We start from the raw sequence: 15,851 nt of genomic DNA on the forward strand, positions 1-15,851 counted from the left end.
TAAATATTTTACATCCAACGATCTGATCCTCAATCTGTGGGTCAGATCTATCAAATCCTAGATAAATACCTAAACTGCTTGATATTCTCCTCAAGAATCTCAACTAAGTCTAAACTACTTGGAGTAATTGCAAAATCATTCAAATACCTATATTCTAGCTCAAATACTATCTAGAAAACTTTGTAAATTGACAGCTAAAGGATCCCACTCCTTTGCTTGTAATTTTTTTTTGGATTTTTGGAATAAAATGAAGCCTTTCGCCTTCAAGCCTCATGCTCCTGCATCAAGGTCCAAAATGCTTCTAGTGGGGAGGAATGATCAGGTGCTCAGTATTTAGCTTAGAAATCAAAGTTCTCAGATTGGCTTAAAAAGTATACGACTACATTCGTCTCATCAAGACGATCGTAACACAATTTGTTTCACCGAAAACAGAGTCCGAGTGAAGGAGAAAAGGCTTGTTGTTTGTTTTCCTAAACAGCTAAAAAAAATTGCAGAATGGGACAGAATGATGACATGGTAGTCCAGTCAGCAGTCCAATTAGCAAGGGGAATCTTCTTCAGTTTTCTCCCAATGGGGTTGTGACAAGCATCACCTCCAGATTCACCAGTTTGGCTCAAAGAAGGTGAAATTGCCTAGTTGGCTCCAAGGTGGAATTCGAATTTGTTTTTATTTAAATATTATTATATATTATATATAATTATTATTTATATTATATATTTTTTAACTATATATATATATATATATATATTAAACATTAAATCAAATGTGCATTTATACAAGTTCCAAACTATATTAATGTCAACAAATAAATTTAGGGCGCAATGTTTATTTTCATATGGTTTGAACTATAGAGATGGCACATATATTTTATATGGCAAAACATATATGGGTTGGGCAAAGGCGGGTTTGAACCTGTAACCTCCCCCACCTAAACTCAATGCTTTTTCCGTTGGACAACCAGTGGAACATTTGAAAAACAATGCCACCGAATTGTATTTAATGTTACAGTTTTGCCGACGGTAGAGGTGGTGGGAGTGAGCCCTGCAGGCCAGCCCCCAACCCATGTGACCATGCACTCGAACCAGGAGCTAGGGGCTAGCACTAAGTGCGTTTAGAGTGTCATTCATCACGTTTTAAATCAATTAAGCTGTTGATTAAGTTGGCGGCATTTTAGGCGAAGCCACCAAATCCAAAATCGCCACCAAACTTGGCGGACTTAACTGGAGTCCATCCAGATTTAGCAAGGTTTCCTAGGAAAAATTGAATGAAGCATAACTTGCTCAATTTTCGAACAAATTGAGATCAAAAAGAAGTTTTTTTGGCTAATTTGGACCTTTTGAACACATTGGTGTAGGTATCATGAGCCATAGAGCTTTGCAAACAAAATTTTTTCCACATTGAGCTAATACAGAGGCCCAAGCCATGGAAGCTAGATCAAGGAGATGTAGCCCAAGAGGGGCGAACTCCTTCATCAAAACATTGTGTTAATGTGTCTCTTTGATGGTTTGCTACATTGTTCATGTTTGTTGTTCATTATTCATTTTTGAAGTTATTTTGCTCTTGAATGTCTTGTTTAACTTAAGGAAATTTACCTATTTGTAAGCACCAACAACTAAGGAAACTTCAGCACAAAAAGCAAGAAGCAAGCACATGTTTATAAATCGGTAATTTTTATTAGCACAACAAAACTAATCATACAAAAATAGATCAAGTATTTAACTAATAATCATATTACTAATGATCGGATAACGCGTTGGTTTTTGTTATTACAGGAATTTGATATTACCATAAAGGATCGACCGAGAAAGGAGAATATTGTTGGAGATTTTCTATCGAGAGTTCCGATAGTGGCCAATTCTTTACTGTGGAAGATTAGTTTCTTGATGAACATATTTTTGTTGTGGCAGTTAAAACACCTTGGTATGTGGCCAATTGTCTAGCAGCAAGAAAATTATTGGCATATTTACCGTCCTCGGAAAAGAAGCTCATTTTACAACGCAGTGCACAATTCTCCTAGATTGACGAATATCTTTTTCCATACAAGATCTAATTTTCAAATCTATAGATGCATCAGAGAAGTTGATTTTTACAATATTCTTAAGGCTTGCCATGACGAACCTTGCGGTGGGCATTTTGTTGATCGAAGGACTCGATAGAAAGTGTTGCAGATGGGCTATTACTAGCCCACAATATTCAAGGATGAAAAGAAATATGTAGAGATATGCGATAGCTGTCAGAGGATGGGTCACCCATTCAAGCTGATGAATACCCCTGGAGCCCCAAATGTAATTGAACCCTTTCAAAGATGAGCATTGGATTTTGTGGGCCCTTTCAAACCACTGTCGAACCAAAAGACATATATTCTGGTTTGCACAAACTATGTAACCAAATGGGTGGAGTTAGTATCTCTCTCAAAGGCTACAGAAGCGGCAATTATTAACTTCTTGTTTAAATTGTTCATGCCATATAGATTGCCTAGAGAGATTGTAACAAATGGGGGTTTACAGTTCACTGCCCACAAAATTTCTGCTACCTTGCAGAAGTATCACATTAAACACAAGGTTACTTCCCCTTGTCAACCTTAAGAAAATGGACAAGTGGAAAGTACCAATAAATTTCTGGAGGAAATTTTAACCAAAATAGTATCAACGAATAGTCAGAACTGGGTTTCCAAATTCCGTGAGGCCCTATGGGCCTATCGAATAACTTGGCACAACACTATTGATTATTCACCATACCAGCTTATTTTTTGTAAGGAGCCCATTTTTCTAATAGAATTTGAAATTAAGACTCTCAAAACTATAAGGGAAGTGCAAAAACAACACTTGTAACAACTTAATGAACTGGACTAAATGCTCCTATTGTCCATGCAATGCGTAGTTGTTATTCAATAGCAAAGGGCCAAATGGCATGATCGTATCATAAAAAAAAAGAGTTTTTAAAAAGGCGATTGGGCGTTATTATATGATTCCATATTTCAAGATTTCCCAGGGAAGCTCTAAACTAAATGGCTAGGACCATATGAGGTCACCAAAGTTTATGACAATGGTACAGTGAGCCTTACTATGATTGATGGTTCTGGCATCTCTTTCCTTGCCAATGGACATCCACTATGTCTATATCACCAGTGACTTACGCGAGAGTCTTTTCTTCATGAGGTAAGAAATTATTTTAATCTGTAGGTTATAGATGAACAGGGAGGTTCTACCGTGGCTACAACCAGCTAAAGCATTTTTTTTAATTCTCTTTCATTCTATACCTAACATATATACATTTTGTGAAAACATTTTTTGACCATAGCTTAAAAAAAGGCTGGGGGGGAGTTGTTGTTTCCATAATAAGAGTTGTTGTTCAAAGAAAATACTTGTTTAAGACCTTGACTGGACCCCTACTAGCCATGACAGGAATTTCATCAAACATATCAAGAATATGTAATCTACAGGTGTAAATAACAGTTATGAGCATACTTAGCTGAGAATCACTAAGAACCATTGATGCCTCAATACATCAATTGTCATTCCATCATGAATAAGGTACACTTCCATCAAGTTTATTATGGCATGCTAGATTTGGACATTTGAACTATGACAGTCTCCGGTTATTGAAGAAAAATGGTGTTGTTGGTTTGCCTACAATTCCTAGAAAACTTAAGCAATGTGATGCTTGCATTCTAGGAAAGCATAGCAAACAGTCTTTTCATGATTCACACCACTATGCTCCTTGCGAAATTATAAGAAAAATGGCTATAAAGTCGGCATCATTCTGCCTCTGTCCAAAATCAACCTCCAAGGAAATCTTTTGGATTCTGCAAAGATTCCTCATTGTTGAATTCTTGAAACTTTGTTGCTCAGATGAGGTAATAGACCATACCATCACATTCCTTGTGAAATTTTGATTTATTCTCTTTTGATTCAAGGAAGGTGAAATGCCTAGGATTAATCAAAGACCTGGCCATTACCTTAACTCAGCTGCCCATGAAGAGTATAATGATGGATATTGTGTAGCAGATGTCCCTCCTAAGTTTGGCATGTTGTTGTCTAGAGGATGGATTAAGAGACTAGGTGGGACAATGTGATGGTATGGTCTATTTCCTCATCTGAGCAAACAAAGTTTCAAGAATTCAGCAGTGAGGAATCTTTGCAGAATCTAAAATATTTCCTTGGAGGTTGATTTTGGACAAAGGCAAAATGATGTCGACTTTATAGCCATTTTTCTTATAATTTCGCAAGGAGAATAGTGGTGTGAATCATGAAAATACTGTTTGCTATGCTTTCCTAGAATGCAAGCTTCACATTGCTTAAGTTTTCTAGGAATTGTAGGCAAACTAGCAACACCATTTTTCTTCAATAAGTGGAGACTGTCATAGTTCAAATGTCCAAATCTATCATGCCATAATAAACTTGATGGAAGTGTACCTTCTTCATGATGATAATTGTATGAGAAATTTTGTGCATGAGTAGAGGTTCCTTGCAGCTTGATAAGCCTTTCTTCTTCTATTCCCCTCATGACAAGTGAGTGGTCAGATGCTTTTCTTACCTCAAGCTTGCCATCAACAGTTGTTGTTCCCTTGGTCACGGTTATTGCTCCCTTAATAACAGTTGTTGTTCCCTTAGTCACAGTTGTTGTTCCCTTAGTCACAGTTGTTGTTCCCTTGGTCGTAGTTGTTGCTCCCTTAATAACACTTGTTGTTCCCTTAACAACAATTGTTGTTCCCTTAGTCACAATTGTTGTTCCCTTGGCCACGGTTGTTGTTCCCTTAGTCACAACTTTTGTTCCCTTGGTCGCAGTTGTTGTTTCCTTAGTCACAGCTACTATTCCCTTGGTTGTGGTTGTTATTCCCTTAGCCATCGTTGTTGTTCCCTTAGTTTTGGTTGTTGTTTCCTTAGTTACAATTGTTGTTCCCTTACTCATTATTGTTGTTTTCTAGCCATAGTTGTCTTTCTAGAAATAATTATTCTTTTTAGTATGATTTTGAATCTCTCCTTTGATATCATGGTAAAGTAATAAGTTCCCTGAATGATTGCCATAAGAGAATGTTTTATAAGAAATTTTTAAGTAGACCCCTAAAAACTCCTAAAACTTTAAAACAACCCTGATATTGTAAATTCATAAATATATTTATAATGCATTTCTTCCATCACCACCAGAAGAGTTTTATTTCCCTTTAGTTTCCTATAATTCTTCAATCTCCTTGAAAAATAAATTTTGGGAAGAAAAATGGCAAGTTAAAAAGGTAATTATTGCAATACTTTTTACACCATCCCTAACTCTTAAGGAGTTGATGAGCCACCCCATTCACTAATATTTTGTCATAACAAAACAAAACAAGAAAAAATAATGATAAATAAAAATAGAAGAAGAGAATTATACAAAGGATAGGAGGTCTCATCCTGAATCGACCGACGTTGATCATAGGACTTAATGTGGCAACATTACCACTCTGGTTACCAAGCCAGGGTAATGTCCTCCAACCATTAGGTCGAAGGACAAGAGGTCTCATCACGAGCCGACTTGTTCATCTCATTACCTCTGGTGAATGGCATTGTTATCAACTGGTCACCATGCTCAAATAATGGCCTTTTGTCGATAATCGAAAAATAATAAAAAAGTTATGAATCATTTTTAGTAGAATGGGATACTGGCATATCAATGGGTTAAAAGGAAACCCTGTCGAGGCTATAGATGCATGTTGGTAGCAGAGGACATGCCTGTGGTATTGAAGTACATTTGAAATTACCATCTAAAATTAGCCATTTTTCTCTCCCTTAGTAATAATAAAGGAAAATCATTGAATTACTATGGGAACTTATTAAATTTTTCCCTTGGAAGGTGGTGATGATGAATATGTATGAATGATTAATTTTAATTTTACGTATCAGGGATGTAATCTCTTGGAGAATTATTAAGTATATTTTAAATTTCTTCCCTATTTTTCTCTCTAAAGGCAATCTTTCGGCGAAATTTATCTTATCCATGTTCGAGGTTCAAGATATCTCCACATGCTTCTATCCAACTTTATTTCTCTAGGTGGTGAAAATGTCTAGTGTTGTTAGAACATTTCATGATCAATGCATCCAATAATTACGTCACATGCCTCGCTGTTATTTCTATTTTTTCTGACGGTTGCTCCATTATGCCTAATTAATGCATTCATATCTGATTAGTCATGTCAATTGTCTTTCCAAATCAAATGCATAATGAATGGTCATGGATGACCTCTAATTTCATCGAGGGGATGAAAAGTTAAACACATAACTGGACGCTTACAAACTCTTTAACATCATTGCATGCTATGTCTTTTTGAATTTCCTACTATATGCAATGTTTATGTTCATGTATCTACTAAACCTTGTTGTTTCTAGCCCAAAGCTGCTCCCTCCGGAACATCTGAAATGGGTGGCCACTTGGTACATAATAAACCTACCCAGCTGCGAGTATCTACGAAACACGTAGTATTCTGGACCAGGTACGGTGGTCAAAGTACTTCCTACGACTGTAAGGCTTTGACAGCGAAGTCACTTTGGAATTTATGAATAATTTAAATAATGGAATGATAATGGTAAAGGGAAACAAATATAGATCAATGAAGAAGTTTTGGCGGAAGAAATAGGCCTACCCATAGAAGGCGAGAAATGGTTTGAGATGCATACTCTGCTACAAAGTGCAACATCCTTGTTTGTGAACCCTGGAGAAGAATTGGTGAGAAAAGGAAAATGGTACAATCTTGCCTCATTTCCAGAGTCGTGGAAAGAACTAGTTGATGTTGTCCAAAGGTACATTACATGTGATGGTCGATATGACGTGGTAAGGGGATGACATCTGAAGTTGATGGTGGCATTGAGATGGAAGGTAATCCTAAACCTACCTCATTTTCTAAATTCATTATTGCATGAGACCGTTGTGAGACTCAAGAGATCCAAGGATCAAGCCTCAGTGGTGAGCCACCATGGGCTCATAAAATTGATAATTGTTAGAAGTTTGAACCAAGCACAATTGAACTGGGAAGAGTTCTTGGGAAACCTTGAGGCTCCACTAGAAAGCAAGCACCCATTGAAGTGCCTGGAAAAATTTCATCTGATGATAAGAAACCATAAGAAAATGAAGAAGCCAATCAAAATGAGAATGTTACAGTAGAAGGGACCTTACAGGAAAAAGCACAAACTCCAGCCCTCCAACAATTAACAAGGGCAGAAAAAAGGATGGCTTCCCTCTTGGCCTCCTTACCTAGGAAGAGAAGAAGATCAACTAGGTTGGCTAAGTCTCAAAATTCTATAGACTCTGCAAAACAACCGTTGGAGGGAAGTGGACCTAAAAAATTTCTAAATATATGGGAAACCCATCAGGAGGATCCTCCTTAAGAGAAGGAAATGGAGGCAGCTCAAGTTTTGGAAGGGTTGGAAAATTTTCTTAATTCTATGGACTTCGAAGAAGTTGCAAGTTGCTCAAGAAATCCTCTTGATCAAAGGGCATCACCTATATATCCAACCTCTCCTCCCAATTCCACAACTACTGTCATTTTATAACCCTAGGAGAACCTGAGAATATGTTTCTTCGAGAATACTCTATTGATTTTATTGCAACCGTCCTGGAACCCTCCTCTCCTGAAGAAGTAGCCTTACAATCTCCTCCGAAAAACATGGTTCCAGAAGTCAACATTGACTCTCCAATGGGACCCCAGGATGACAGAGACCTTGTTGAACCTATAACTGATGCCACAATTGAGCCTACCAAGGAATTGATGATTGGAAGCCCAATTACCATAGTCATTTTTCCCTCTTCTCCAGTCACCCTAGCTAGGAATTTCACGCAGAAGGTTAACAAAGGACTGAGGAATAAAAGGAAAAGTGAGGCTAGTAAGGAAATGGATTCATTGAAGAAAGAAAATAGGAAGTTACAAAGAAAGGTCTGAAAACTTAAGAAGTGGTTGTGAAATAGTAAGGCCCAAAGGCATTATGAGAAGAGAAATGATAAAAAGAAGGAAGTTCGGGAGAATGAAACCCAAACTAAAACTGAAGATTTTGTTGTTACCTTTACTGTGGGAACTTAGACTGAGTCAGATACGTCAAATATTGATGTTTTAACTACTGAAGCTAGAACTCAGACAGATTTACCAATTTATATTACAAGAGAAGCACAAATAGAGCATGTGCCTCCATACACTCCTTTAATTGTGGAATCCATTATTCGGGTTCTAAATAAAAATATGGAGGAACAACAAGAGACTATAATGTGATATCAAAAAGAGGTAGTACCTCAAAAGGAACATCATGAGTTGCTTCAAAGGTTTAAGGCATTGTCAGTTACGGAGGACAAAACTTATGTCGAGCTAAGAGCAGCCAAGAAAAATATTCAGTCTAAGAAGAGTGAGCTTGAAAAATAACGAAAAAAATGAAAGAAATTTTTTCTATTTACTCAGAGGCTCTATCATGTAGGTCTCTAGTAGAAAACTATGCCTTATTTCTGCTAGAATGGTATTTATTGCTTAAGGTTAAGGTCGTTCGGTCTGGGCAACCTTACAAATTCAACAATGTTTCAGAGTTTGTTAATTCTTTCCATAAGCAAGATGATAATACAAAGTACTTTTTATGTGAACTTTACATGCACAACTTCTTCTTAGAAGAGCAGAGAGATGAGAATCCTGCCCCTTTTATAGGGGATGTACAGTTCCAAGCCTTTATATCATTTTCTAGAAATCAGATAAAATGGGAAAAATCCTATAATGTATTTCAAAGAAGAGAGCTTGGTCTCGACCTATGGGTTAGAGGAGAGACATGAAGCCCCTTGTGTACACTTATCCACCATAAGAGATTCATGGAACAATATGGTGTTGTCGATGCTTTGGCACCTATTCACAATGATGTCTTGCAGTTAGGACTAGAATATCTATTAGATATCAAGGCCGAGGCTCTTCGAGGAGCCAAACAAAGATGGCAGACATCATCTGGAGAAATTAAAAACAAAGAACCTTTTAACTATCAGAATTTCCAGGCTGCAATGAGCAGGGCACAGGATTACGTTCATCTGGTATTGGAAGAAGGCCCTAGCTAGATAGGGTGCAGGTACAGGTGTCCTATAATATAGTGTCCTCAAGATGATTATAAGTCTGAGTATGATTTGACTAAGGCAGGTAAGTATGTTGCTTTCCAAGAAATCCAGAGTAGAAATGGATTCCGACACTATGGAGAAAACCCTTATCCAGCCTATTCTTTAACTGTCCTTCATGTCAATCACTTGTTTGCATGAGGTCATGCAAATAGGTTAGCTGGGGGTTGATGTTGGGCTTCAAAATTGATACATTCTCTTACCATATTTCCTTATCTTTTTATTAGTTTTCTAAGCTTTTTATGTATAGAATATGGTAATTCGTGTGATATGGATTCTAGGAAGAAGTCGATAAGATTTTCATCATTTTATTCTTTAAAGAGTTAATTTAAATTACGGAAAGACACAATATGCTTACGATTTGAACTAATAATTGACAAGGATATTTGATATTGGATGTTATTCCCTGGAATAGTCGAAGAAGAATGAGTTATGTGGAGTTGTGTGGGTTTGTTATAACCTGATTGAACGAGACTGACTTCTATCATGGAAAGATTAGTTGAAGAAAATATCTTGGCCTGCTATTCTAGGGAAACGTTGGAGATTTCGTAATTTGAATTAAGCATCCTGAGAATCTTCAAATTCTCAGGATTGCTTCTTTATTTTGAAAATAGACTTGATTGTAATATAAAAACGAGGAATTGAACCTTGGTAGTTTAGTAGGGAATTACTGTCATTTTAATCTATGGTATACTTTTTTATAGACATATTTTGTAAGTTGTTCATATTAATTTAATGGAGACTTTCGCAGTTCAACCTTAACTTATTGCATTGAATTAGCTACGAGGCAGTTGAATTCTAGAGATCTTGGGCCCAGTCCTAGAATGACTACTATCCTTTCTTGTGTTATTAAATTTACGTTTAGCTTTCAGTTCTTGTTTTACAATCATTCAATTGCTTTCTAGATCTAATCGTTGGTTATTGGATTTTTCATTACAGTATTAGTTTCTGCAGCAATCACAGTGAAATATCATAGAATTGGATTTATTATAGTTGGTTCTTCAAGTGCTATCTGTTCTATTGTTTCTTGCAATTAATGAAGAGTTGTTAATCTTCAATATTCGATATTTCTTTCAGCAAATTCATTTCTATTCAGAGTGTTGTTCCTTCCTTATAGATGTAGTTTCCTAGGAAACAACTTTGTGTTAGCAAGGTTATTTCAATATTATTGGTAGAAGATTTAATGCTTACTTCATTGTTTCTGGTAAAAGATTTAATGCTTTGATTCCTTTAGTAGTTTTAATTGTTTATGCTTGAAACCCAGAAGTTGTGAGTGAATTGTTCTTTTTGGTAGATCCTAGTTGTTCCTTGTATTCACATGCATTTACCTTTCATTAGGATTAGACAATATTAACATTATCTCTTGCACATACTATGTAGACAACCTTGAAATAAATAGACGAAGCTTCGGGTTGATGATTTAATGTATAGAGGTTAGTTGATATTTCAAGAACAACTAAGCAACCCAATAATTAGATGAAAATATAATTTAGATTCAGTACTCATATACTAGAAAGATCCATATCTATACTAATAAATCCCCTTCTGAAATTTGGTTTGAATATTTACCACATTCTCCCATAGATGTTGTATATGGACAACCAAGAGAAGTGACAGGTGATTTCATTGAATAAACATTGAAAGAAGAGAAATTAGTTGAAAATATTAGGTGATAAGCCCCAAAAATGGATAATTATATGGGTTCATTCAACCTCCTAATTTGGCTTAATCCACCATTCTCATTAGTTTATAGCATGTTTTTTATTATATTTATGCTAATATAGTGAATTGGGTTAGTCATTATGCAACAAGTCTAATGTGTGCTTTGTGTAGTCCTTTTGGTCAATTTGGAGACAAAATCAAAGGTTTTAATGAGCACTTAGCAGCCAAATTCGTGGGAGAACAAGGGAGAGGATTTGTAGGAAGGTGTCCCCTTCATTTATGGGACCTTACCTCGAATTCTCCACCATCAGCTCGGAGTTCAAAGGCCACCAAATCAATTATCACAAGGGCAGCCGAGCAAGTGCTAGTAAAAGTGTAGTTAACTACAAGTTTTGGCAACCAAGTTCCTAAAGTTTAGGAGGACTGTTGGGGTCCTCAATTTGTATAAATAAGAAGGCTTAGGGCCTCATTTTGGTTAGCCAGTAGTTAGTCACTTTATAGTCATTTTGTATTCATTTTGTAGACATTTTGTAGTTCGATTTTTAGGCAGTAGATTAGCTTTGCTTTCAGCACATTTTCAAGTTCTCCTTATGGACAGTTTTTGGAATGTAACATTTCTATTGACCAATAAAGATGAATCCAGCTTTGCACCAGCTCTAAATCTCTCTTAGGAGGCTATAGCTCTTGGGGTTGGGCCCATCTCAAGTGCCCAGTACCTCCTTTGTTTACTTTCATGTGTCTTTGCTGCATTCTTAGAATAAAATCTGTTATTTAAATTTAAACCTTGTTTTATTATTTAGGTTGTTTTTGATGAGTAAAATAGCTTTTCATGCTCAAATTTAGTTGATAGGTTGTTAACAGAAAGAGCTTCAAGAAAATGGCCAACAAACATCTGTGGTTTCACCTCTCCCTCAGTGGGATCAGGAGCTGTGACTAGGATGACTTTGCTGCCCACAAAAACACTGATTTTGCTTTGCCACGCAATCACTAGTGTTTGATCTTCATGTGTAGAAGTTGGTTACAAGTTCAGACTTTCGTTTGCTTAGTTGCATGAGTTAAAATACATGGTTTCATTGCAGGTCACACTTCTGTTCATTCTCTTTATTGACAGCTAGCAAATTAGGTCAACGAAACTAGGTCTTTGAATTTACAAGTCTTTGTTGGTTCAAATTGGAAAAATGACTTGCAGAGCACCTGTACCACTCCTTCATCTGCTTATTCTCCATCAGCACCATCCACTCCACCCTCTACTTAGAATCCTTACCTCGCGTTTGCCACATTTGCTCACATAACCCTAGTTTTTGTACATCATTGTTTAAGCCTTCTTTGAGCCAACTTAGCTATCTACACCTTCCCACCACTCCATCCACCAGTCCCTGGGCCACTTCAGACCCCTATCCTACCTCCATATCCATTCATGCATCTTCCCTCACTCACCCATCCTTCAAAATCCAATTTTAAAACATCCTGTAGAAATTTCTGAACATCCTGTAGAAATTCCTGAAACATCCTGTAGAACCCTTGCAGACTTCCTGTAGAAGCTCACGAATGAGGTTTCTTGATATCCAAACTCTGTGAAACTCTCTGGAAGGGTGTTAGGGACCCCTTAGGCCCTCTCTGAAGCTTCCCGGCCTCTTCCAAGCATTTCTCCTCCTTGATCCACCCCTGAACAATCAAAGAACAGTGAAAGCATATGCATGATGAAACTGACGACTTAATCAAAAATACAAAAAGATGTTTTCTTCAGATAGAGGTAGTCTAGACACATGTATTTTAACTTCATAGAAGTAATGGCATCTCTTTTAGTAGTTTGCATTCTCTCCTTTGCATCAGTAGGACTAGCTAGTAGAATTAGGGTTTGCGTTTTCCTTCAGTTTTTCAACTTTTCGCAAATAGATTAGCTTCCTTCGAGTTAGCTTTCATCCATCAATTAAAAAGCTTCTTCTAAGAGCTCATAGAAGTTGGCTTAAGCTCCTAGCGGACTTGTACCAGCTGACCAAGTGACAACTGCGGCAAGAGCTAGTACTTGTGCATACAGCACCGTCGCTTACAAGTTTGTTACGAACTATCGGGTTGATAAAAGTAAAGACGGGAGTCCCAGGAGTTGCAACATTATTGCTGCAATACTGGAGCCCACCATCTTTTTGGCGTTGTTGCCGGGGAAGCATCAAAGTATTGGTGATTGCTACTTTTCTTCTATTTTCCACTACAATCTTCTGCTAAGTAGTTTATTTCATTTCCATTATGCAATTTCGTTTATGCAAAAGTAGATTAGCATTTCCCGCTTTCATAGATTAGCATTTCAATTCCACAATTTCATTTCTGCAAGCGTAGATTAGCATTTCAATTCCGCAAGCGTAGACTAGCATTTCATTCTTGCAATTTCATTTGAGCAAGATAGATTAGTCCTTTCCTGCTTTCATTTCAATTCCGCATTTTCATTTTCGCAAGATAGTTAGTTGCAGTTCAATCTATTTCAGTTTTGCGGGTAGAAGTAGAAAAAAGAAAAAATCAACCAAAAAGATTTCATTTCATGCCTTGTAGGAGTAGAGATAAGTTAGAAAAATGATTGCACAACACCCCCACTGCTTCACACAGCCAACATTCTCTCTTCTTCGATGGCTGTGATTAAAGAACCCTTAGGTGGACAGCAAGACACATTTGAAGAACCTCAAGGGAAGAAGAAGAAGAAACCATTCCTCTGGAGCAAATGGCTACAAGCAGAAATGTTGGGAGCAGCACCTTGTCCAAAGACGAATTTGAAGATCAGATGGAAGATTTCAAGAGTGATATGAGGCAGTTTCTTGCCATGCAGCTGGATACCTTGCAGATCCAAAGGAAGTAAGAGGAAGCCAAGAGGGCTTTGGCCATCTTCTGTCCCAGGTGCACTAGAAAGCATCATAGGAACGAATGTCCATTGCACTCCATAGAAGTGTGTTTTGTTTGTGAAAGAGACCATCCTACGAATCAATGCCCTTCCTTGCCCAGAATCAAGGCTACCTATCAAAGGGCTAAAGGAGCCACTGAACCACTCTATTATATGAACCAAAGGAGGCCACATGGACCTAGATCTTACTAACAGGAACTGCAAGGGACATCCGAGACCTATTATGACCCCTATCAAGCCACTTTCATGCTTTCTTTGGGTCCCCCTGCTCATCCTTCCTGGTTCACACCTCCTCCTTGTTCCTTCATAGATCCATATTATGCCCAACCAGCTGCTCATTCGTTTCACTCTTATGCTCAGACACAGCCTCAGTGGAATGCACCTCATCAGGGGTGGAGGCCCCAATACAACACCTGCTTGTCCACAACCATCGCCTCCTACTCCACCAAGGCAACCCCAAATGCCTTCCCAACCACAACCCCATCCACATCCATCTCAAATATACGCCCTCACTCAACTACCCATACCACCATTTCCAAACCTGTCCATTGGAGTAGCTCAACACAATTGCAATGCTGGGACACAACATGTCCAAATGACTCCTCTTGAGCTCAATGATCTTCACCATAGCTCAGGAAGAGTGTTACAAAGCAGAGATTATGTTGACAACATTGAAGGACCAAAGGCAAAAGAAGATTCAAAAGAAGAGATCAAAGAACCCTGGGCTACACTTGATGAAGAGAAGACATCAGAAGCAAAGATCAAGAAAGCTCCCTCATGGTTACCATCAAATCTTCCATGTATTCAAGAGAAAGATCAGCAAAAAGAGGAAGATGAGAAAGTCATGATAGAAGGTGACATGAAGAATGATCCAGATCAGCAAAAGGACCAAGGATATCAGAGCTATATTGAGATATGGTTTCAGATGGTCACTAAGTTGCAGCGGTACTATCTTCCTCAGCTATGTTTGATCCCTTCAAAGTCAGATCATTTGGTCTTTGAAATCTGGATACCTGTCAAAGCATGCATTTCGAGCCTTCACATCATCTTGTCTCTAATCTCGATGTGCACATGGCTCCATTGGAAGTATTCTTATACTTGAAAATGATTTTGTTTTTCAAGTAGGGTAGGGTAGGAAAAAAGAAAAAAAAAAGAGAAAAAATGAAAATAAGAAGAAAATAAAAATCTAAGGTGAAAACCTCCTCGGAGGCGCCTTAGATTGGCTCATTGATTGAAAACCTCCATGAGGCGGTCAATGGGTTGGAAAGAAGAGAAAATAAAAAGGGAATAAGATCCCTGGGTGAAAACCTTCCTTGGAGGCGCCCAGGGCAGGCAATTATGGTGAAAACCTCCATGAGGTGCCCTAGTTGTTTTTAAAAAAAAAGAGAAAAAGAAAAATAAAAATAAACCTAATTTCCATTGGATAATTGTAGGTTGTAAGAAGGACATTGTAGGTCAGGAGGATCACTCAAAGCAAAGACAAAGGAATTTTTGTGCCTTCTACAGGAAGTTCTATATTTCTACAGGAAACATCCTGTAGAACCTTTGGACGAACCAAATTCAATTTTAAAATGGAATCTGATGGTGGGAATCTGTTGGTTAGGCCTGCAAGCACCTCTGTGTCCATCCCTCGCCTTTCTCCATCATTTTTTCCACCTCATTGTGCTTCTTTTATGAAAACTGTGTTTTCTACAGGAACTTCCTGTAGAAATTACAAGAAGTTAAAAATGGATTGCAAAAAAAGTAGTTTGGCGAACATGGTAGCTTCCTCAAGGGTTTAGAAGTCCTCCTGCACTTTTCAAACTCCTCCTCCATCATCTCCATGCCTGCATGACAACCCAAGCTTAGCTTTTCTTTCCATGCAAAAGCTTGCAGAATGCTTTGAAGAAAAAATACATAGAACAGAATTTGTTTTTGCCCTAACTTCAAAACCATGCATCCATTTGAAAAACCGTTTTACAAGTAATTGTATAGGGATGATGGAAACATGCCCGAGCAGTCTCAACCCATTCCGATGCACAGTTTCCAAGAAATACGCCTCCATCACCGTCAGCCATTTTTGCATTTTCTCCATATCCGTGCATCCATTTCAAAACCTGTTTCATGGGGAGATGCATATGGGTGATAGTAACCTACCCAAGCAGTTTCAGCTGATTCTGATGCACGGTTTCCGAGAAATTGATCTCTGAAATCTTCAGCC

The sequence above is a fragment of the Pinus tabuliformis genome, chromosome 4_1 (assembly GCF_031772625.1).
Source record: "Pinus tabuliformis cultivar Carrire ecotype Pingquan chromosome 4_1, CPIR1, whole genome shotgun sequence".
In the NCBI taxonomy this organism is placed as follows: domain Eukaryota; kingdom Viridiplantae; phylum Streptophyta; class Pinopsida; order Pinales; family Pinaceae; genus Pinus; species Pinus tabuliformis.